The 25,553-nt window shown below is 39.1% G+C and overlaps 1 pseudogene; it reads right to left on the bottom strand.

Moving 5' to 3' along the window:
- Positions 1–1,677: 1,677 nt before the first annotated feature.
- LOC110597749 (archaemetzincin-2-like) lies at positions 1,678–23,083 on the bottom strand (annotated as a pseudogene).
- Between the last annotated feature and the right edge of the window lie 2,470 nt (positions 23,084–25,553).

The raw sequence follows: 25,553 nt of genomic DNA, 5'->3' as shown, positions 1-25,553 counted from the left end.
GAAATGAGCACTGGTGTGCATATATCTATTGTAAGTAGAATCTGTTGTTGTTGTTGTTAATTATTTTTGTTGTAGCTGAACAGCATACCTTTATTGTATTTGTTTATTTTTATGTGGTGCTAAGGATTGAACCCAGTGCCTCACACATGCTAGACAAGTACTCTGCCACTGAGCTACAGCCCCAGCCCGTAAATAGAATTTTAAAAATTGCTTTCTGATAATTTGTTGTAAGAGTATAAATATGCAACTGACTTTTTGCATGTTAATTTGTATCCTGCAGATATGCTGAATTTATCTAATAAATTGTTTTATGGAATTGTTAGAGTTTTTCTACATATAAAATCATGTTACTTGCATACACAGATAATTTTACTTCTTCTTCAATTTGGATATGTTTTATTTATTTGTCTTGACTATTTTTTTCCCAACATCCATAACCATGTTGAACAGGAGTGGTAAAGCTGGGCACTACTTGTTGCCTTGATCCTGAGCTTATAGGAAGAGCTTTCAGTCTTTGGCCATTGACTGTCATGTTAATTGTAGTTCCTTATTTTTGAAAGGCTGCTTGCCATTTTTTTATCCACTCATTCCATTGCTTGAAGATTTCCATGGGTTTTAGCAAACTCACATTGTCCTCATGACTGTTCCAGAGTGACTACAGGTATGTCAGCAGGTTTATCATCAATCTACCTCACTAAGCTGGGCATAGTGGTGCACACCTGTAATCCCAGCACCTCAAAGGCTGAGGCACTAGGATCACAGATTCACATTCAAAATAAGTAAATAAGTTGCCAACCTAGGCAACTTAGTGAGACCATAAAAATTAAAAAGGGCTGAGGATGTAGTTCAGGGGTATTATGCCCCTGGATTCAGTCCCTGGTACCACTAAATAAATAAGAATCCATCTCACCAGCACTTTATCTCTTTTTGTAGTGTTGAAGCCAGAGCACACTGCAACTTAGATAAATAGATGGGGAAACATTTAGACGGAGACAACCTCTTCCAAGTAGAAGGAGCTCTGCACTAGGCATGTGGGCCCATGATGCAGTTGCAGTTCCAATGTGTTCTGTTTCATGGGTTAAAGTCTGAATTGAAGCAGAAAATACTAGTCAGTTCAAGAATATAATAGTTGTCAAAAATTAACAGTCACAGGGATGGGGTTGTGGCTTAGCAGTGGAGCACTCACCTGGCACGTGCCAGGCACTGGGTTCCATCCTCAGCACCATATAAAATAACATAAATAAGCTGGGGATGTAGCTCAATCAGTAGAGTGCTTTCCTTGCACGCAGAAGGCCTGGGGTTCCATCCCCAGCACCAAAATAAGTAAATAAATAAAGGTATTGTGTTCAACTACAACTAAAAATATATATATATATATTTAAAAAATTTTGACAGTCACAAACCAGGCCTAGTAGGGTTCACCTATAATCCCAGTACCTTGGAAGGCTGACACAGGAGGATCACAGGTTCAAGGCCAGCGTCAGCATTTTAGCAAGACCCTGTCTTAAAATTAAAAAATGAAAAGGGCTTGGAATATAGCTTAATGGTAGAGTGCTCCTGGATTCAATCTCCAGTACCAAAAAAAAAAAAAAATTTTATAAGTCACTTGAAGATGTTTTCTGGAGTATCTTTGCCTTTTTTTTTTTTTTTTGTATCATGAGCTATAGAAATCAACTGCTATCCCTGGCAAGGATGAATACCATCTGTCAAAGAAGCCTGTCCAAATACAAAATTCCAGGAATCTCTTGGGTAAACATCAATCATTGTAATACCCACAACACAGAATGCATCTTCAGTTTCTTTTCTAAAATCTTCAGGACATACCCTGCACAAATGTGTAAGTTTTGTGCACTATCATTGACTCTAAAGGAACACCTCATTGCAGATATACAATCCAGTTCTGAGAATTTTACTGTCAGATCATAGAATAGTAATGCTTCATTGTAATGCTATTTAATATACTCTTTACTGATAATTCTAATCTTCCCTAGAGATTCGATATTTACCAATGGGCTATATATAAATATTGCATATCTCTGAGGAGTGTGCCCTTCTATAAGATCATTAAAAATTGTTCAAGATCTTCAGAAGCTTTTCCAAGTCTAATTGCAAATGCAAGGAAATGGGTCCAAAGAGATCATCACATGGTTGGAAGTCTGCTTTTATCAAACACTGTTCTCCAGCATCTGAGTTCTCATACTGTGACCCTCATGCTGGGTTCTTTGAGATGAGAACTGATTTAAGCGTCTGTTCAGAATACTGTATTCTTTGTATCTTTATAGAGGAAGGCTTCCATTGAAGGCTTTTCCCTACAAGGACAGGGATGTCTGGGCTTGGCCTTAAAAGTGTCGTCTGGGATGCTTTACCTCAGCAGTCCTCAACACTGCTAACTTGCCTCCAAAGCAGCCCCTACTTTTCTTTATTTCTGTCTGAGTCACTTTTGGTAGATTGACTGTTTTTAGAAATTTGTTCATTTCTTCTGATAAAATTAGTCTAAGTTTTTGATAGATTAGGTTATCTAATTTGTGGGTATCCAACTGTTCACAGTATTCTTATACAATCCTTTTCGATAACATTGGTAATAAATCTACAGTCTCATTTTCGGATTTTTTTTCTTTTGTCAATCTAAAGATTCATCAATTTTAATCTTTCCAAAGAAGTAATTTTTAGTTTCATAAAATTTCTCTCTGATTTTTCTCATCTCTATTTTATGTACTCTACCATTATTACGTCCTTCCTTCTGTTGGCTTTTTCTAGCTCCTTAGTATATAATTAGGTTATTGATTTAACATATTTCTTGTGTATGTGTATGTGTGGTACTAGGGATTGAACCCAGTGGTGCTCTACACATCCAACACTTTTTTTCTTTCTTTCTTTTGAGACAGGGTCTCGCTTAATTGCACAGGTTAGCCTCAAACTTGTGATCCTCCTGCCTCAGCCTCCCAAGTCAATAGGGTTTACTCGTGTGCCCCACTGTACCCAGTATTTTAGTGTTCTTGTTTAAAGAATCAGATTTTTGAGACCCACTTATGCCTACTAATATGAATAGATTCCTCATTTGGCTCTTTCTTTGACCTACTTGGTTTTAGTTGGTTTAAATCATGAGGACCTTGGTTACAGAATGCCCCAGTCCCTTGATATTATCCTCCTCATAGTCTTAATAGTCCTGGTGTCCTAAATTTTCTCAAAAGTTTTAAATGCTTGTGTGCATCCCTATCCTGAATACCAGATGGTCTGTTTCCAGCTAGAATAACAGAAACCGAAAGAAACCCGTGATGACAAGGACATGCTGCGATCCTAAGACTTGTCACACTCTCACCTTCGTGACAGCCAAACCAAAGGGTGTTCAGGACCAACCTAGGCAGCAGAGCAAGAACACATCTCAAAAAAATTAAAAAGAAAGCTGGGCATGGTTGTACACACCTACGATCCCAGTTCTTGGAGACTGAGGCTAGAGCAGTGCAAGTTTGAGGCCTGCCCTGGCAACTTGGCAGAGGACCCTGTCTGAAAATGAAGTAAAATGGGCTGGGGCGTAGCTTAGGGGTGGAGCACTTGGTTAGCACGCCTAAGGCCTGGATTCAGTCTCCAGCACCACAAAAAAGATTTTTAAAAGAAAATTAGAGAGCAAGAGACAGAACCAAATGTCCACACAGGCTAGTTTTAGCTGGCCTAAGTTGCTCAGGCTAGCCTCAAACATGTGATCCTCCTGCCTCAGTCTCCTGAAAGGAAAGGAACCTGAAGTAACCAGATGTTAACCAATCCCCACTGGGTCCTACATCTGTCAATACAGATTTATAATTATTAGTTTACACATTTTTCCTTTTAAGACATATGGAAAAAAGAAAGAGGTTACAAACCAAAAGTACAATAATACTGGCTTTTATATTTACCAATGAAATTAGGTTCATTATTATTGCTTAATTTTTTTTTCTTATGTCTGACTTACTGGCTAGTGTTCTTTCATTTTAACCCAAAGAACTGCCCTTAGCATTTTTTATATTGTAGGTCTACTAGTAATGTCTTCATTTCTCCTTTGTTCTTGTTTTTTGTTGCTTTTGCTCTTGTTGGTTTGCTTTTGTTTTTATAGTGCTAGGATACAACCCAGGTATGCTGTACCACTGAGTTATACTCCCAGACCCTCCTTCATTTTTGAAGGGTAGTTTTGTCAGGTACAAAATTTGTGAGTGATAGATTCTTCCTTCAGCACTTTAAAAAAGTCATTTCACTAGCCAGTTGTGGTGGCACATGTCTATAATCCCAGCAACTTGGGAGGCTGAGATAGGAGGATTGTAAGTTTGAGGCCAGCCTCAGCAACCTTGTGAGACCATATCTCAAAAAGGGCTGGGATGTAGCTCAGTGGTAGAGTACCCCTGGGTTTAAATACCCAGACCACAGAGTAGTAGGAGGAGGAAGGAGAGGAAAAGGAGGAGTAATAATCATTTCACTGTCTTCTGGCCTTCATAGTTTATGGTGTTAAATCAGTTTTACATTCCTGAAATATATCCCATTTGTTCATGATATGTTCTCCATTTTATCTATTTGCTAGTATTTTTTTTTAAGTTTGCTAGTATTATTTGAGAACTTTTTTTGTCTGCTGCTCTATTTGGGGTATATTGGTCTGTACTTTTCTTTGTATGATTTTTTTTTTTTTTGGCGGGGGGTTAATACTGGGGATTGAACTCGGGACCACTCAAACCACTGAGCCACATCCCCAGGCCTATTTTGCATTTTATTTAGAGACAGGGTCTCATTGAATTATTTAGGACCTTCCTGTTTATGAGGCTGGCTTTGAACTTGCAATCCTCCTGTCTCAGCCTCCTGAGCCACTGGCATTACAGGCATGTGCCACCACGCCCCATTGTATGATGTATTGATATCAAGGTGACACTGGTATCAAAGAAAGTTAAGAATTGTTCTCACTTTCCTAGTTTTTGGGAAAGTTTCTAAAGGATTTATATTACTCCTTTACACATTTGTTAAGAGTTCACCAGTGAAGCTATCTGGTTCTGGGATTATCTTTGTGGGAAGTTCTTGTGTGTTACATATTATACATCTATTCATATTTTCAGTTTTTTAATAAATATTAGTAGTTTGTGTCCTTCTATGTATTTGTTCATTTCATCTAAATTACATATAATTTGTTGGCATACATTATTTCAAGTATTACCTTATAGTTCTTTTTTTTTTTCCTATACTGCTGGGGATCAAACCCAGGAACTCATGTGTGTTAGGCAATCTACTAAGCTACACCCTGAACTGTGCATTTTCTATTTTTTATCTTGAGACAGACAGGGTCTTACTAAGATGCCTTTGAACTTGGGATCCCCCTGCCTCAGCCTTCTGAGTAGCTGAGATTGCAGGCATGAGCCACCACTCCTGGCTCCTCTTCTATTTCTTTCTTTTGAGAGGTTTCTTTGTTGTTATTTCTTTGATACTAGGGACTTTATCATAGAGTCACATACCAAGCCCTTTTTATTTTTTGAGACAGGGTCTCCCTTAGTTGCTGAGGGCCTCACTGAGTTGCTGCCCTTGGCCTCGATCATCTGATCCTCCTGTCTCTGCCTCCCAGGTAGCTGAAGTTACAGGTGTGTGCCACCACACTGGACTCCTCTTCTGTTTCCGATACTAATACTTTGTTATGCCTTCTTTTTCCTTGGTTATCCTGACCAGAAGTTCATCAATATTCTTGCTCTTGTCAGAGAACCAACTTTGTTCTTGTTGATCATTCCTCCTATGGTTAATTTCATGACTTCCCCTGTGTGTTTTATAATTTCGAATCCTTTTTTAAGGGTTAAGTTATTCTTCCTTCTCTGGTTTCCTGACATGGAAACTTAGACTATTGATTTTGTATCTTCATGTCTACTGTATGTATTTAGATATATGAATTTCTACCTAAACACTACTTTCATGCATTCCACAAATTTTGATAATTTATATTTTCATTTAGTTCACAATATTTCCTTTCTCTTGACCCATGTTATTTAGAATATATTATTATTAGAATATATGGCTTAATGTGAAGATACTTTGGAATTTTCTGGTTTTCTGTTACTGACTTCTAGTTTAATTCAGGATATGACAACATGCTTTCCATAACTTCTATTCTTTTAAAATTTTTAAGGTGTGTATTATGGTCCAGAATGTGATCTTAATACATCTTGACTTTTTAATAATTACATTTTAAAACTTCTTTGTGGTTTTACTAGCCAAGTATATACCTCTAAACTATAATTTGTCTTGCCTCTTGTTTTGTTTCCCCCTTCCCCACGGTGGTGCATGTAAGGCAAGCACTTTACCAACTGAGCTTTACCAATGCCCCCTTGGCATTTTTGCTATGCCTTTTTTGTTTTTCTTGAGATGGGTGTCGCAGGGTTGCCCAGGCCAGCCTCAAACTTTAAAGGGTTCACCTGACTAGGCTAGGACCACCCATCATGATCTCCCTTTAATTAACTTAAAGTCAACTGATTGGGAATATTAATAATACCTGAAAGATCTCTCCATATCTTTTGTAAGATAAAACTTATTCATGCAAGTGAAATCCCATCATGTTCACAAATTTTATCCATACTCAAGGGTAAGAGATTATAAAAAAGGCTCTGAACACAGAGAGCAGGAATCCTGGGGTAACTTACATGTCTGCCTACCATAAATGGATTGAAGTGAGTCTTGTTGTTTCTTTGTTTTCTTTTTTTTTTTTCTTTCTATTTTTCCTGGTACCAGGAGTGGAACCCAAGACCCTGCACATGCAAGACAAGCACTCTACCACATAGCTACATCCCTGGTCCTTGTTTAGTGTTTTCTAAGTGTATAAAACAATTGCATGTCTTGGTCTTGGTTTCCTTTTTCCTTTTTCTTTTTTCTTTTTTTTTTTTTTTTGACACCCTAACCCAGGGGCACTTTACCACTAAGCTATATCCCCAGCCTCTCCCACATTTTTTTTTTTTAATTTTGAAACAGGGTCTCACTAAGTTGCTGAAGGTCTCACTCAGTTGCTGAGGCTGGCCTTGAACTTGTGTTCCTCCTACCTCAGCCTCCCATATCACTGGGCCTGAGATGTCTTATGTTGATGTGAGCAAGCACTTAGGCTAAGTTTGAAAACAAAAAGAGCAAAACATGGGCTGGGGATGTGGCTCAAGCGGTAGCGCGCTCGCCTGGCATGCGTGCGGCCCGGGTTCAATCCTCAGCACCACATACCAACAAAGATGTTGTGTCCGTCGAGAACTAAAAAAAATAAATATTAAAAATTCTCTCTCACTCTCTCTCCTCTCTCACTCTCTCTTTAAAAAAAAAAAAAGAGCAAAACATGATTGATACTTTCCTGCCCATGTTATTATAGACTGCATATGGTAAAAAAAAAAGAAAGAAAGAAAAAAAATCAACAATAAATAGCAGCATGTACTAAATGCTAAATCAGAAGTGTAAAATAAAAATGCTTTCAGGGCTTGGAAAGGAAAAGATCAGCAAGGGCAGGAATAGCAGAGAAGATTTTGTATGGTAACAACTGAGTTGGATCTCAAAACTGAATTAAAGAAATATTTATTGAACCCTGTAGGATACTGTGCAGGTAGAAAGCTGAATCAGTCTCTGCCTTCCAGGAATGTATAGTCTGGTGGAAGAGAAAAATTTTGAACAAAATGAATGTGGGCAGATTAAAATGCTGGACAATTGGAGATAGAACACATAGGAAAGGGATTCCATCGATCTAAAAGGATAAGTAGGAGTCCGCCAGATGGTAGAGGTTTAAAATACCATTGCAGAGAAAGGAATAGCAGGAAATGGCCCTGCTGAAGGGCAGGGTGCAAGGGAAGGACGACTTCAGGGAGATTTCAGCAAACACGGGCAGAGATAAGTCTTCCAGCTATTCCCTCCCACTACAAGATCGAACCCATGCACATTTTACCATGGAGCTACATCCCCAACCCTTTTACTTTAAAAAAATATATATATATTTTTTGGTTGTAACTGAACACAATATCTTTATTTTATTTATTTATATGTGGTGCTGAGGATCGAACCCGGGGCCTCCCACATGCTAAGCCAGCGCTCTACCGCTGAGACACAACCCCAGCCCCCCTTTTTACTTTTTATTTTGAAACAGAATTTAAGTTTTTGAGTCTGGTCTCAAACTTGTGATCCTCCTGCCTCATCCTCCCAAGTAGTTTGGTCTCCAGGCAAGTGTGCCACCACACCCAGCTAAATCTTGCAACTTTGTATACCCTGCTGTACAATTTTGATTTGACCACAGAGCCACATGTTAAGAGGAATAGAGAGCCAAGAGTGATAGCCCCCACCTGTAATCCCAGAGACTGGGGAGGCTGAAGCAGAAAAATTGCAAGTTTGAAAAGGCCAACCTCAGCAACTGAGATCTCATCTCAAAATAAAAAAATAAAAAGGGATAGGGATGTGAATCAGTAGTAGAGTGGTCCTGAGCTCAATGCCCAGCATTAAAAAAAAAAAAAAAAAACTGGTGTAGAGAAGGGCACCAAAGGACAATTTTTCTCTTGGACTTATTTTAGTGACCATTGGTCAGCTAATTGACATCTCTAAGCCTCTGTCCCCACATTTGTTAAACTGGGATGATAACACCATTTCTGAGGTGTTGATATAATGAAAAGGGTATACTCTTTGCAAAAATTTTAAGATGGGGCCAAGGAACCATTGTTTGGCAGTGATGAATATTTAGCTAGTTTGATAAGAGACAAAGAATCTTAGGCCAAAATGTGTGAAGTATAACACTGCAACAGTGGTAAGAAATGAAATAATTTTGAAACATGTTTAAAGGTATTTGAAAAACTCTAATTGGAATGGGGATATAACTTGATGGTAGAACATTTGTCTGGCGTGTGCAAGGCCCTGGTTCCCTAGCTTCGCAAACCAAACAACAAATTGAAAATGGTGGGGGTTGCCAGGCGTGGTGGTACATACCTGTAATCCCAAGGCTTGGGAGGCTGAGTCAGGAGGATCTCAAATTCAAAGCCTGCCTCAGCAAAAGCAAGGCTCTAAGAAACTCAGTGAGACCCTGTCTCTAAATAAAATACAAAACAGGGCTGGGGGTGTGGCTCAGTGGTTGAGTGACCCTGAGTTCAATCTCTGGTACCCCCCCAAAACAAAAGAAAAAAAACAGTGGGAATTTTGTTGTTTTGTTCTATTTTGTGTTACTAGAGATTGAACCCAATAGCACTTTACCATTCGCAGCCCTTCTTTAGTGTTTATTTTGAGACAGAGTCTCTCACTAAGTTGCCAAGCTGGCTTCAAACTTGTGATCCTCCTGCCTTAGCCTGTCAGTGGCTGGGGTTACAGGTTGTACCACTGTGCCCAACAGTAGTGATGTTTTTAGTCATAACTCTATTTTTATACAAAAATTATATATTTTCATTATTTAAAAAACTTAATCCACTCAGAAAAAGTCAAAGTAGATACCAATGATAGGTAGCAGGCAGAAATGAGTGGTGGAAACATGGAGATTAAGGGGTTATTTATATAGACTTAACCTATGTACTATTCCTCTACTTCTTTTTTTTTAATTTTTTAAAAAAAATTTTGTAGTTGTAGATGGACAGAATGACTTTTTTATTTGTTTAGTTTCATGTGGTGTTAAAGATTGAACCCAGTGTCTCACACATGTGAGGCAAGAGCTCTACCCCTGAGATACAGCCCCAGCCCCTCAACATGTTTTTAAAGAAACAATTTACAAGGTCACCCTGGCCCTGCTGTGACTTAAAATAGTGGCCCTATAACAACATATTATTCACATGCCCAAGTTTTGTCATTTAACAAGAGGATGACAGATTACCCTGATACAGAGGCTGGAGAGCTCAGTGGCCTCAAGGTCTGAGAAATCAAGTTCCATATAAAATCAATTGGCTCATGCCACAAAAAACAAAAGTTGTCTTTAGGTCCTTGGCATATTATTTAATCTTATTATGATTATAAATTTTCACTTAGATATTCATGAGTAAGACATGTGGCAGTACGGATTTAGAAATCTGATACAATACAGCTGTCAATCAGAGTAGGAGGTGGTGCTTATGCTGGTTTCTCCAGAAACTGCCCCTGAACCCCAAGAAAAACTGGGACCCAAAAATGGAGTCCTCACTCTCCTAAGACAACCCACTCTCTCTCTCAAGGGTGATTTCCCCTCCTTCTCTCCTTTGTCTTCTATTAAACTTTGCTATACTTGTACCATGTTTCATGTCTTGCTTGAAGTCATCTCTTATAAAAACACAAGAGTCAAGAACACAATGAAACTACTGATTAATACTAGTAAATATCCCAAAGTTCTGCTTGAAAAAAAAATCAATTTTGGGGGGGATGGGAGTACCGGGAATTGAACCCAAAAGCACTTGTTCCCTGAGCCACATCCCCAGGCCTATTTTGTATTTTATTTAGAGAGAGGGTCTCACTGAGTTTTATTTAGAGACAGCACCTCACTTTGCTGAAGCTGGCTTTAAACTCGGGATCCTCCTGCTTCAACCTTCCAAACTGAGATTTCAGCCATGCATGCACCACCACGCCTGACTCAGTTTAAACTTTTTTTTTTTTAAAGAGAGAGTGAGAGAGGAGAGAGAGAGAGAGAGAGAGAGAGAGAGAGAGAGAGAGAGAGAGAAGAGAGAGAGAGAATCTTTTAATATTTATTTTTTAGTTCTCGGCGGACACAGCATCTTTGTTGGTATGTGGTGCTGAGGATCGAACCCGGGCCGCACGCATGCCAGGCGAGCGTGCTACCGCTTGAGCCACATCCCCAGCCCCCAGTTTAAACTTTTAATGACCAGAATTCTAGACATCATTCTACAATGAGGAGAAGATAACTGAGATGTCAGGTAGAAATCATTCTGCCATACAAGATTAATCAATCTGGGGCTGGGGTTGTGGCTCAGCGGTAGAGCACTCACCTAGTGTGTTCGAGGTCCAGGGTTTTATACTCAGCACCACTTAAAAATAAGTAAACAAAACAAAGGTATTGTGTCCAACTACAATTAAAAGATAAATTTAAAAAAAAAGATATCCAGAGCTGGGGATATAGCTCAGTTGGTAGAGTGCTTGCTTTGCATACACAAAGCCCTGGGTTCAGTCCCCAGAATCCAAAAAAACAAAACAAAAAGATCAATCAATCTATCTACACACACATATACATACTTAGGGGTGCTTTGTCCCTGAATTATATTCCAAGCCCTTTTTTAAATTTTTGTGATGGTCTAAATTGCCCAGGCTGGCCTTGAACTTGTGATCTTCCTTTCTCTGCCTCCCAAGCCACTGGTATAACATGGGATAATAGGTGTGTACCACCACACTATAGATATTAATTATTATTTAAAAATCTCTCTTCATCCAGGAATAGTGGTAAATGCCTGTAAACTCAGCTACATGGGAGGTTGAGATAACCTGGGCAATTTATCAAAGCCCCCTGCCCCCCCCAAAAAAAAACACTTCTAGTACATAGAAGTGAAAATACAAGTGGTTTGGTGGTGTGCACCTGTATTTCTGGCTACTTGGAAGGCTGAGGCAGGAAGATCATGTGAGCCCAGGAGTTCAAAGCCAGCTTGAGCAACCCAGTCAGACTCCCATATTTGGAAAAAAAAAAAAGTGAATATGCTTGTCAATTTTTTTTTTACAATGACCAAAGTATCCAACAAGAACAACTTAGAGAAGGAAAAGTTCATTTTGGAATCCTGGTCCAAATGAGGTTCAGTCTGTGCTTGGCTGACTCCTTAGCTCTGGATCTGATACGAGGCATAGGAAAGCTACTCAGTTCATGGCAGCCATGAAGCCAAGAGAGAGAGAAGCTATGGGGACAAGATAAAATCCCCACGAGCATTCCTTGAGTTACCTACTTCATCCAGCTATACCTCACCTGTCCAGTCACCCTCCCAGTATAGTAGACTTTCAAATTATTAATCCATTAAATGGATTAATCTACTCATTACATTATAACTCTCACATTTAACCTCTGAACATTCCTGCATGAACACAAGAGCTTTTGAGGACACCTCAGCTGCATAACAAATGGAAAGAAGGAAAAGATGAAAAAAAAAAAAAACAGTGATTAAGAACAATAGCTGTAAGACTCTGTCTGGTTAAGTTTCTGAATATCAAGGATTAAGGGTTCTTCAGACATCTAAGCAAAAGGTGCAAGCCCATATTGCCAAGGAAGGTTGGTGGGAAAAGAGTAGTTATAGTGGGGAAGTGGATGTTCACATGAAATGGAATGATTCTGGATCCTTACCTAAACTATATGCAAAAGTTGGATTGAAAGGGATCACAAAGCCTGGCACAGTGGAACACACCTGTAATCCCAGCAACTTGGAAATTTGCAGCAGGAGGATGGAGTTGGAGACCAGCTCCAGTAAATTAGCAAAGCCCTAATTACTTAGCAAGACCCTGCCTCAAAAAATAAAAAGGGGGGCTGGGGATATGGCTCAAGCGGTAGCGCGCTCGCCTGGCATGCGTGCGGCCCGGGTTCGATCCTCAGCACCACATACCAACAAAGATGTTGTGTCCGCCGAGAACTAAACAATAAAACATTAAAAATTCTTCTCTCTCTCTCTCTCTCTCTCTCTCTCTCTCTCTCTCTCTCTCTCTCTCTCTCCTCTCTCACTCTCTAAAAACAAAAATAAATAAAAATTAAAAAAAAATAAAAAGGGCTGGGGATGTAGCTCAGTAATTAAATGTCCCCTGGGTTCAATCCCCAATATCAAAAAAAAAAAAAAAAAGAAAGGAAAAAGAAATACATCAAAAACGTCTGTGTGAGAGCTAAAATTACAGAACTCTTAGAAGAAACCATAGTATATTGAGTTGAGCAATATTTTCCTAGATAATACACACCAAATGCAAAAATGATAAAATAAAAATTAATAAACTGGACTTTATCAAAATTTAAAACTTTAATGCTTCAAATAAGACTATCAAAAAAGTGAAGGGGCCTGGGGATGTAGCTCAGTGGGAGAGTGCTTGCCCAGCATGCATGAGGGCCTGGGTTCAATCCTCAGTGTCACAGACAAAGAACAAAGACAGTGAAAAGAATGGGAGAATATAATACAAATCTTTATCTACTAAGAAACTTGTATGTAGAATTTTTTTTTAACAGAACTGCATATTGAACCCACTCTCTCACTGAGCTATATCACTAGTCCTTTTATGTTTTGAGGTTCTCTCTAAATTGCCCAGAGTGGCCTTGAACTTGCTTCAGCCTCCAGAGTAAAGATTACAGGCATGTGCCACAGTACTTGTATCCAGAATATTTGAAGACTTCTTACAATTCAATAATAAGATTACCCAATTTCTTTAATGAACAAAGAATTTGAATAAACATTATTCAAAGCAGATATATGAATGGCCAGTAAGTACATGAAAAGATGCTCTGATAATTAGTTATATGTAAATTGGCACCACAATAAGATACCAATTCACACCTTTTAGGATGACCTTAATATAAAATATGACAGTAAATGTTGACCACACTGGAGAAAGTGGAATCCTCATACTTACAGATGGGAATGTAAAATGTTGCAGTCACTCTGGAGAACAGTCTGGTAATATGCTCCAGCAATTTGACTCCTAAATATATTTGGTTTAATGATGTAAATCGTTTGCATTGGTTGTTGTTATTATTTGTCTTTCCCTAAACAGTGAGGTGCTATAAACCTTCAAGGACACTATAAATCCATAGGACAGAAACTCTACTGCCTCAGATCCATACTGTTAGATGGGTAGATACACAAACAACATGAAAAAGCAAGGGAACAAATCTCCCCAAACAAACCAAGATACTCCAAGAACAGAATCCACAATGGAAGAAATGTCAGAGCAGGAATTTAGAATGTACACAGTTAGGGCTGGGGATGTGGCTCAAGTGGTAGCGCGCTCGCCTGGCATGCGTGGGGCCCAGGTTAGATCCTCAGCACCACATACAAACAAAGATGTTGTGTCCGCCGAAAACTAAAAAGTAAATATTAAAAAATTCTCTCTCTCTCTCTCTCTCAAAAATAAATAAATAAAATAAATAAAAAAATTGTTTAGAATGTACACAGTTAAACTGATCTGCGAAGTAAAAGATAGTATAGGAAATGAAATCAGAGAGAAAATACAGGAAGTGAAAGATCATTTCAATAAAAAAGCAGAGATTCTGGAAAAAAAAAAGCAGAAATCCTCAAAATGAAGGAAACAATAAACTAAATTAAAATTTAATAGAAAGCATCACCAACAGATTAGACCACTTGGAAAACAGAACCTCACGCAATGAAGACAAAATACATACTCTTAAAAATAGAGTTGACCGCAGAGAGAAGATGTTAATAAACCATGAACAGAACTTCCAAGAATTATGGAATAACATGAAAAGACTAAATTCAATATTTATCAGGATGGATGAAGGCATGGAGATACAAACCAAAGGAATGCATAATCTTTTCAATGAAATAATATCAGAAAAATTTCCAAACCTAAAGAATGAAATGAAAAATCAATATAATAAGCTTATAGGACCCCAAATGTACAAAATTACAACAGGCCCACACCAAAGCATATTATAATGAAAATGTCTAACATATAGAATAAGGATAGAATTTTAAAGGCTGCAAGAGAAAAATATCAGATTACATAAAGGGGGAAACCACTTCAGATCTCAACTGATTTCTCAACCCAGACCCTCAAAGCTAGGAGGTCCTGGAATAACATATATCAAGCTCTGAAAGAAAATGTATGCCAACCAAGAATCCTATAGCCAGCAAAATTAAGCTTCAGATTTGAAGATTAAATAAAAACCTTCCATGATAAACAAAAATTAAAAGAATTTGCAACTAGAAAGCCTGCACTACAGAACATTCTCAACAAAATATTCCATGAAGATGAAATGGAAAAAAAAAAAAGTGAAAGCCAGTCTAAAGGGAGGAACCATACTAAAGGAATAGTCAGTCAAAAGAGAAACTAATTCAAATTAAAAACTAGAATTAAACCCAAATGATGGGGAATACAAATCATATCTCAATAATATCCTTGAGCTGGGTATGGTGGCATGTGCCTGTAATCCCAGCAGCTCAGGAAGCTGAGATAGGAGGATCATGAGTTCAAAGCCAGCCTCAGCAACTTAGCGAGCCCCTAAGCAACTCAGTGAGACCCTATGTCTAAATAAAATACAAAAATAGGGCTGGGGATGTGGCCCAGTGGCCAAGTGACCCTGAGTTCAATCCCCAGTACCAAAAAAATAAAAAATAACCTTGAACATTAATGGCCTAAACTCATCAATCAAAAGACAGCCTGGCAGATTGGATTAAAGAAACAAGACCCAACAATACGCTATCTCCAAGAATGTCACCTCATAGACAAAGACATCCATAAACTGAAGGCAAAAGGATGGGGGAAAAACCTATCACTCACGTGGATCGTATAAACAAGCCAAGGTTTCTATCCTCATATCAAATAAAGTGAACTTTAAGCCAAAGTTAATCAGAAGGGACAAAGAAGGCCATTTCATACTGCTTTAGGGAATTATACATCAACAAGACATAACAATCATAAATATTTATGCCCCAAACAATAAAGCATCCACATACATCAAACAAACCCTGCTCAATTTCAAGAAACAAATAGACCGCAACACAATAATATTGGGTAACTTCAACATGCCTCCCTCACCACTGGATAGATCCTCCAAACAAAAACTAAATTAAAAAGCTATAGAAGTAAAAATAGGGCTGCTATTTTGTTGTAACTCAGTGGTAGAGCACTTGCCTCCCAAATGTGATGCACCGAGTTCAATCCTGACATCACATAAAAACAAATAAAAGTATTGAGTCCATATTACAACTAAAAAAATGTTTTTTGGGTTGTAGATGAACATAATACCTTTATTTTATTTTTATATGCTAGGCAAGTGCTCTACCACTGAGCTACAGCCCCAGCCTCAAAAAAAAAAAAAGTTTTTAAGTAAAAAATACAATTGATAATTTAGATTTAACAGATACATATAGAATATTTCATCAATCAATGACTGAATACACTTTCTTCTCAGCAGAGCATGGATCTTTCTCTAATATAGACCAGTAAGCTATCACATATGCTGGCTTACAATTGTAATATTACCTTAATATATTTTTAACATCTGTAGGCTTATTTTGCTAATTCTCTTTCCATTGATATTAATTTTCATATTCTTGCTTTTTTCTTTTTTTAAATACCTTTATTTTATTTATTTGTTTTTATGTGGTACTAAGGATCAAACCCAGTGCCCCACACATGTGAGGCAAGCGCTCTACCACTGAGCCAAAACCCCAGCCCCTTCTTGCTTTTTTCTTGATTAGACCTGTTTTATTTTTATAAACTTTAGCTATATTATTTCTTACCTATTTCATATATTTCTGTTCATACTCTTCTTTTTTTCTTCCTCCTACATGATTTGAAAGTAATTTGATTGTTATTCTTTCTGATACAAGTACTGTTAAGTTATAAATGTTCATCTGAGTACTGTTTTATCCCAGATATCCTGATATTTTAAGCTTTTATTATCCCTTAGTTCAAAGTGCCTTTTATTTACTTTTCTTGTGGTTCTTTCCTTGACCTCTGAGATATTTATAAGTGTGCCATTTAATTTTGAAATAGTTGACATGTGGGGATAGGGTTCTATATATCATAAAGTGATTGATTTCTAATGTAATAAGTCATGCAGGACACATAGTCTGCATGATTTCAAAATTTTTAAAAAGTAATGGAAATTTTTTTATATTGATTATTCTGGTTACATACATTTTGAAACTGATCAAATTGCGTACTTCAAATATGTGCATTTTATTGTACTTCAATTTTACCTCAATAAAGCTATGGAAAAAAATATAGCCAAAATAAATAGAAATACCCCCAAAAAAAATTCTAAGGGAAAGATTGACCTAAGAATTTCACACAGAGTCCAGATGTTCATTCAGACAAAAAGCAGCTGGCAGGTGGGCTGCTAAAAGGCTCCTCAAGAGCAAAATCTAGCCAGGCAAGAAATATTCAAAATAAAGAACTCACCAGTAGAGAATTCAAGGTAAAAGGATGGGAGGTAAAATCTGAATCCATTTAAACATAAAACCAAGAATAGACCATGGGGGAAATATGGTTGGACCCAGAATACAAATATGAGCAAAGGAAAATAAAATGAAGATTCCCTCATTTTAGAGACAAGGAAGACCTTAAACTTTCTTCCTTTTGGCCTCCCTCAGCCTATCGTTTTTTGTTATTTTTATTTCCTTATGTTGTTAGGATAAACTGAAGGCTGTACTGTTCTGCAGGGAAAAAAAAAAAAAAAACTAAAAAACCTCAGTGGCTCAATCACACAAGCCTCCTCCTTACTCATGTATCTAACATAGGTTGTCCCAAGCTCTGCTTCAATGACCTTGAGACCCAGACTGACAGACAGAAACCATCCTAAAGCTACCAAACTGACTCTCATTGTCCACGCACAGGGGCATAAATTGCTGGAGGGAGTTCACTCACTGAAACAATTTAGCCCAGAAATGAGACTTGTCACTTTGACTCACAGCTCACTGTTCCATCTTAACTCCAAGGGGGCAAAAAGCATAATCTTCTAATGTCTCTGGCAGAAGGGAAGGCCTGGATATAGGAGAGCTCTAGAAGTTTCCACCACAGCAAGTAGCTGAGATCAAACTAGTCCAGTCTATCATCCTGGATCTGCAGTACATTACAGTTCATTACAAGGTGCAAATAGTCAGGAATGGTCAAGAACTGCCTGCCTCTAATGGTGGTAAAAACCTTCCAGTCTCCTGGGGCACAAGAGCCAGCAGCACTTGTGATGGTGAGATGATCTTTAGGGTCTAGTCAATGGTAGCCTTGCTGTCCTAGAAGGACCTGTGGTGCTTTCCCCACAGCCTTGTAGCCAAATCACTTCAACAGCTCTCCAAAGAAATCCATGTCTTTCCATGAATGTTTTGTCTCCTTAAAGCAACCAGAGAGGATTTTTGTCATGTCTTATCAACAACCCTTACTGATAGCAGCAGTTAGGACAATCAAACAAACGGGAAGTCTACCCACTCTCATTAGCTTCTTGTGTGGATTTAGATAAGACGTATGATAGAAAAACCAAATCTGTAGCTGGTCATAAAAGATTCTACTCCTAGGGGCTGGGGTTGGGGCTCAGCGGTAGAGTGCTCACCTCACATGTGTGAGGCCCTGGGTTCAATCCTCAGCACCACATAAAAGTAAACAAATAAAATAAAGGTATTGTGTCCAACTATTACTAAAAAAACAATTTTTTTTTAAGAGATTCTACCCCTAGTCCCCTAATGGGCCACCACCAGAATTAACATTGTTAACATTGGCTCTTACACACCTTTATTTCCTTTAAGAATAAAAAGAAACAAAAACAATGTAGCTTATCAACCAGGCAAGAATGCACTTACATAAGTCCCATTTCCTTTTTCATCAGGAATTGAATGAGTAAAGTACCCACAACTCTACCTGCCCTTCAGGGTAAGAGATAGAAATAGCTTCTCAAATCCTAAACTGCAGCTAATTCCATTTTGCAGAAAAAAGTGATGTGCCAAACCATTTCCAGCTAAAAAAAAGAACATATACAATGCACAGAATAGGTGAAAATATTTGCAAGTCATCTGACTTGTATCCAGAATATATAAAGAATACTTAAGGATGACATTAAAAGATCTGACATTTTTGTGGGGGAAAAAAAGTAAATTTATAAACATAATAAAAAGGCAAACCAATTTAAAAGGTTTGAATAGAGGGCTGGAGATGTGGCTCAAGTGGTAGCGTGCTCGCCTGGCATGCATGCGGCCCGGGTTCGATCCTCAGCACCACATACAAACAAAGATGTTGTGTCCGCCAATAACTAAAAAATAAATAAATAAATATTAAAAATTCTCTCTCTCTCTCTCTCTCTCTCTCTCTCTCTCTCTCTCTCTCTCTTTCAAAAAAAATTTAAAAAAAAAAGGTTTGAATAGACATTTCTCCAAGGAGATATACATATGGCACATTAAAATATATTAGGGAAAGGCAAATCAGATCCACAACGAGGTACCACTTTATGCTCAGGAAGATTGCTGTAATAAAAAAGATGGACAATAACAAGTGTTGTTGAGGATGTGGAACAATTGGAACCCTTAATGCTCTTGCTGGGGATGTAAAATGGTGAGACAACTCTGGAAAACAGTCTGGCAGGTCTTCAAAATGCTTTACTTAAAGTTACCATATGACCCAGCAATTCCATTCCTAGATATGTGGTCAAGAGAAATGAAATATCCCACACTTTTCATGTCCCTGAATATACTTGTGCATAAATGTTTACAGCAGCATTATTCATAATGGCCCAAATGTAAAAATAATGCTGTCTGTCAATTGATGGATAGAGAAATTTAATGTAGTGTGTTCATACAATGGATCAGCCATGAAAAGGAATGAAGTACCCAGGCACCGTGGCACACGTGCCTATAATACCAGCGGCTTGGGAGGCTGAGACAGGAGGATTGCGAGTTCAAAGCCAGCCTCAGCAAAAGCCAGGCGCTAAACAACCCTGTCTCTTAAATAAAATACAAAATAGGGCTGGGAATGTAGCTCAGTGGTAGAGCACCCCTGAGTTCAATCCCCCAGTGCCAAAAAAAAAAAAAATGAAATAAAGTACAAAAGATCACATATTGTATGATTCCATTTAGATGAACTATCCAGAAAAGACAAATCCATTCATATAGAAAGTTGCCAGGGCCTATGGGAAGGAAGGATAAGTGCCAAAGGACATGAAGTTCCTTTTGGGAGTGATTAAAAAAAATATCTAAAACCAATTGGTAGATGCACAACTTAACATATGAAAACCACTGAATTGCACAATTTGAAAGAAAGAGAATTGGTGGTGAAGATCAGTAGTAGAGCTCTTGCCTAACCTGTGTAAGCCCCTGGTTTGATTCCCTAGCACCGCAAAAATAAATAAAAAATTTAAATAAAAGGGTGAATTTTATGCTATACAATTTATATTGACAAAACTAATTTTTTAAAAGTCACAAAACAAATAGTTATTTTTCTCAGATTTTATTTAATGGTTTACTCTATTTTTAGCCTTCAGAACTATTTGTGAAGGTAGAAAAGAGAACAGTCTTTTTCTAGTGAAAGGTCATAAAATTTTACTCTGGGAATAGCAGGGTACTTTGAGGCTAAATCATTTTTGACCCAGGGTGCTTTATCACTGAGTTACATCCCCAGCCCCTTTTTATTTTATTTTTATTTTGAGATTGGAGCTTGCTAAATTGCCCAGGTTGGCCTCAAAATTGTGATCCTCTTGCCTTAGCCTCCAGGAGTACCTGGGATTACAGGTGTGTGCCACTGTACTGGGCCTAAATCCTATTAAATTTATGCTGTGCTTATCTTCCCATCCTCCTCATCCCCTATTTTTTTCAAAGAAGCAATTTCCAAAAACTGACAGTAGAGCTTAAGCATCTTGTCCTGGACATGGGTATAGGAATGACCTCAAAAGCTCTTTCCACCAATGCCCTAGGACCTGGGATTTTACAGATAATGGAGAAGAAAATGAAAGCCTTCTAGATTTTTAAAAGGAACATCTGGATTTCCTTCCTAGTGTTACAACCCGTGCCTATGGGATCTAATCTTACAATGTGGGAAATCTCTAATCACAACATTCAGAATAGTTACCTCTCTCTCTCTCTCTCTCTCTCTCTCTCTCTCTCTCTCTCTCTGTTTTTTTGTTTTGTTTCAGAGACATAGACAGACAAGGGAGGCTTATTTAGGAGAGCAGAGGCACATTCAAAAGAGAACGTGGGCCATCTCCAGAGGAGGAGACAGCCAGGATGGTTAGTATTTGGATAGAAGATGCTGTTTCTTTGGAAAGATAGCTTCTAACACATTAGAATAAGTGCTGGTCTGGTGTCCCAAGACCTGGATGGTGTTCCTGACCTGGCTGGTCATGCTTTTGTGGCGTGGGCTGGTCATGATGATAAATTTGAACTGGATAAGTTTTAACTCTTGTGCTACATTTTCTTTATATAATAGATATAGGTATACATGATTATGACAAATAAAGCCAATATCCAAACTTGTGGCTTCCTTCTGTCCTTTTATAAATATTTCTATTTCTTTTATTATTTATTTGGTAAATTGGGAATTGAACCCAGGGTGCTCTACCATTGAGCTACATCTTCAGTCCTTTTTTTTTTTTTTTAATTTTTTTTTGTAGTTGTATATGGACAGCATGCCTTTATTTGTTTATTTTTATGTGATGCTAATGATCAAACCCCGTGTCGCACATGTGCTAGGCAAGCTCTCTGCCACTGAGTTACAGCCCCAGCAACCCTTCAGCCCTTTTTACTTTTTTTGAGGCAGGGTCTTATTAAATTGCGATTCTCCTGGGGCTGGGGTTGTGGCTCAGTGGTAGAGTGCTCGCCTGGCATGTGCGAAGCCCTGGGTTCAATCCTCAGCACGACATAAAAATAAACAAATAAAGGTATATTTTTAAAAGTGTATAGTTTAAAAAAAATAAAATGCAATTCTCCTGCCTCAGCCTTCCAAGTCACTGTAGTTATAGGCATTTGCCAGCACACCTGCCTCTGTTACCTTTAAGGAAAAAAAAAAAAGTAGTGCTAGGGACAGAATCCAAAGTCTCATGTGATGCTCTACCAGTGAGCTACATCCCCATCCCTCATTTATTTAAACTTTTTTTTTTTTAAAGAGAGAGTGAGAGAGGGGGACACACACACACACACACACACACACACACACACAGAGAGAGAGAGCGAGAGAGAGAGAGAGAGAGAGAGAGAGAGAGAGAGAGAGAGAATTTTAATATTTATTTATTTATTTTTTCTTAGTTCTCGGGGGACACAACATCTTTGTTTGTATGTGGTGCTGAGGATCGAAACCGGGCCGCACGCATGCCAGGCGAGCGCACTACCGCCTGAGCCACATCCTCAGCCCTATTTAAACTTTTAACTGACACACAAAGAACATAAAAATCATATATTAAGGGGAGTACCGTGCTATGGTGTTTTAATACACATATACATTGCACAATTCTGGGTTTTCTTTTTCTTTTTTGATGGTATGGGGCATTGAACCTTCCTACCACTGAGCTACATCGCCAGCCATTTTTTGGTTTCAAAAACAAATTTATTCATGACACATACATATATTTTTTTTAAATTCCCGCCCCCTGGAAATGAGCTTAAAAAATAAACAAACTCCACCTCCCTGTTCCCATTTCCTCCCATTCCCTCCAAATAAAGTGGGGGAAAGGTAAAGGAAAACAAAAACAAAAAACACCCCAAAACAAGGCATGCATTTCCTTAGAGAGGGGGCCCGGGAGGGGATTCACCCTGGAGTTCCTGGAAGCAGAACAGAGATTTTGGGGCCTACAAAGAAAGACACTCAAAACAGAAAAAGAAACACAAAAGGAAACAAAATAGATCACAGGCAATCTGGAGCGGCAGGGAGCCAGAAAGAGGGTAGGGTGGGTGTTGGACCCAGCAGGACAGGAGCAGGCAGGAGGACTTCGAAGGAGAAGAAGATCAGGGAAGGTAACAAGCAAAACAGCTTGGTGTCCTAGAGCCCTGAGTCAAAGAAACCTCCCTACCACCCGTGGCCACCTACCCTGAGCAGCCCCCAAGCGAGTGAAGTGGGGAGCAGCTTGCACCGTTGAGAAGTGTCCATGGTGAATCCCAAAGTGGGCAGCTCCCTGCCCCACTTCTTGAGCCTTTCCCTACTCCCCAAAGTAGATGCCTTCTCAGAATCATGGGATTCCCACCCTTTTCACAGTATACATTTTATTTTATGTATTTATTTAATCATTTATTTATTTTTTAGTTGCAGGTGGAACAATGCCTTTATTTTATTTTTAGGTGGTGCTGAGGATATAACCCAGTGCCTCATGTGTGCTAGGTGAGTACTCTGCTACTGAGCCCCAACCTCAGCCCCAATCATTATTATTTTATTATTATTATTATTATTATTTATTGGTCTGCTTCTCTACCTCGTGTTGCTCCTGTACCTGCTCCACTTCTTCCTCCATCTCCCCGAGTAGAGCTTTTTGACAGCCTCCAGCTCCCAGCCCCCACTGCTGCATCTCCAAGTAGGCCACCATCCGCCCCTGCACTTGTCCTCCCAGTGGCTCCATCTCTTGGTTGATATTCTCAGCACACAGGGCAGCCCCAAAGACAAAGAAGATCACAAGACAGTCCCCGTTGGAATTCCCTTGGAAAAGTTTGTCAGAAACCTGGGTGAGACTTGGCTGAGCTGAACCCGGGGTTCCATGCAACTGAGCTCACAGATCCAAGAAGTCGAAAGGGTCTAGAACTCATCTCCAGCTGCCTGCATGGCTTGGTGCAACAGATGAACTGCTGGACCCTCCCAGGGACCAGCTCCACAGACATAACCCTTCTGCCTCAGCATGTGTGGAGTTAAAACTGGGGTCACCTTCAGGGTGGCCAGCCTGGGTGGCAGCTGTTAGGATCCAGTGCTGGGACATTTTGTCCTTTCATCCTTAGAGCAGGGGTCAGGCTGCTGCTGGGATCCAGGCTTTTTTTTCCCCCTCTGATCCTGATTTGTTGTTGTTATTGTTTGTTTGTTTGAGGCAGAGTGTCTCTAAATTGCTAAGACTGGCCTCACATTTACCATCCTCCTGTCTCAGCCTCCTGAGTAGTTGAAACTACAAGTATGCACCACTGCCTGCAGCTCTTTTCTCCGTCTCCTCCTCCTCTTTCTCTTCCTCTGCCTCCTTCTCCTACTCTTTCTCCTCCTCTTTCTTCTTCTCCTTCTCTTTCTCTTTCTCCTTCTCCTTCTCCTTCTCCTTCTCCTTCTCCTTCTCCTTCTCCTTCCTGGGGATTGAACCTAGGGGTGCTTAATCATTGAGCTACATCGCCAGACCTTTTTATTTTTTATTTTGAGACAAAGTTGTGGAGAGTGGTGACAGTGATTGGGAGACCAGTGTCTGAGATTGGGGTCCCTGATGACTTCATGGCTGTGACATAGTTGGTGACTGGGAAGGTTTCTGTACAAAGGCATAGGATGCCCAGTTGCTATGGAGATGTCCTCCATGCTAGAGTCTTATCAGCTTTGACCTTATTCTCAAGCACACAGCTCCTGGGAATGAAGGAACTTCCTTGCTTAGATAACCACGATGTCTCCCCAGTTCCGCTGCTCATGAATCTGCCTGGGAATTAGTAACTTTAAACAACAGACTTTCTTGAGAGCTGCACATTGCAACTGTAGAATGTAACTGAGGAAATAGCTGCATGCTGTTGCTAGCTCTGTAACTTTCATGAATACAAAGAATAATGCTTGCATAGTCTTTAATCTGATTCAGAGACATATATAATAAAGATTGCTGGTGTAACTCTTTAGACCTGCTTCTCCATCAGAGAGCAGCACTCCACTCAGTCTCAGCTGTTTTATCTTCAAGATTTGCGTATGTTGATCTTTATTTTTTCTAACCTCCCATCACCCGTCACCAGAACCTGCTAGTTTGGCTGCACTGGTCGAGGCAAAAGTCTAGCTAAATTGCTTAGTGCCTCACCAGTGCTGAGGCTGACCAAATTAGTGATCCTTCTGCCTCGGTCTCCTGAGTTGCTGGGATTACAGACATGCACCACTGCACTGGGCTCTTCTATCTTTTCAAAATGAATGGTACGTTATTACTATCTATAGTCACCCTACCAGAACTTCTTGCTCCTTTTTTAAAAACTGTATCTTATTATCTACAGAGCAACATTTCTCCATCCCTCCCTCTTCCTACTCTCCTCAGCCTCTGCTAACCACCATTCTACTCTCAACTTTTGTGAGATCAACTTTTTCAAATTCCACATTATGAATAAGATCAGGCGGGCTGGGGATGTGGCTCAAGTGGTAGCGCGCTCGCCTGGCATGCGTGCGGCCCGGGTTCGATCCTCAGCACCACATACCAACAAAGATGTTGTGTCCGCCGAGAACTAAAAAATAAGTATTAAAAAAAAAAAAAAGCATGAATAAGATCAGGCAGTACTTGCCTTTCTGTACCTGACTTATTGCACTTAACGTAGTGATTGCAATTTCATCCATGCTTTTGCAAATGATAGTTTTTCATTGCTTTATTCATTCATCAGTTGATGGACACTTAGGTTGTCTTCATTTCTTGCCTATTGTGAACAGTGTTACAATAAATATAGGAATGCCAATGTCTCTTCGACATACTGATTTCATTTTCTTTGGATAGATAGTCAGTAGAGAGCTTGCTGGATCATATGGTAGTTCTAATTTTAATTTTTTGAGGAACTTCCATATGCTTTTCTATAATGGCTCAACTAATTTACCTTCCCACTGATGGTGTGCAAGGAAGAAGGGTTTCCTTTTCTCCAAATCCTTGTCAACATTTAGTATCCTTAGGGGCTGGGGATGTGGCTCAAGCGGTAGTGCGCTCATCTGGCATGCGTGCGGCCCGGGTTCGATCCTCAGCACCACATACAAAACAAAACAAAGATGTTGTGTCCACCAAAAACTAAAAAATAAATATTAAAATTCTCTCTCTCTCACTCTCTCTTAAAAAAAAAACACATTTAGTATCCTTAGTATTTTTGATA

This window comes from Ictidomys tridecemlineatus, chromosome 7 (genome assembly GCF_052094955.1).
Source record: "Ictidomys tridecemlineatus isolate mIctTri1 chromosome 7, mIctTri1.hap1, whole genome shotgun sequence".
In the NCBI taxonomy this organism is placed as follows: domain Eukaryota; kingdom Metazoa; phylum Chordata; class Mammalia; order Rodentia; family Sciuridae; genus Ictidomys; species Ictidomys tridecemlineatus.
This window is presented reverse-complemented; position numbering and strand designations above follow the sequence as displayed.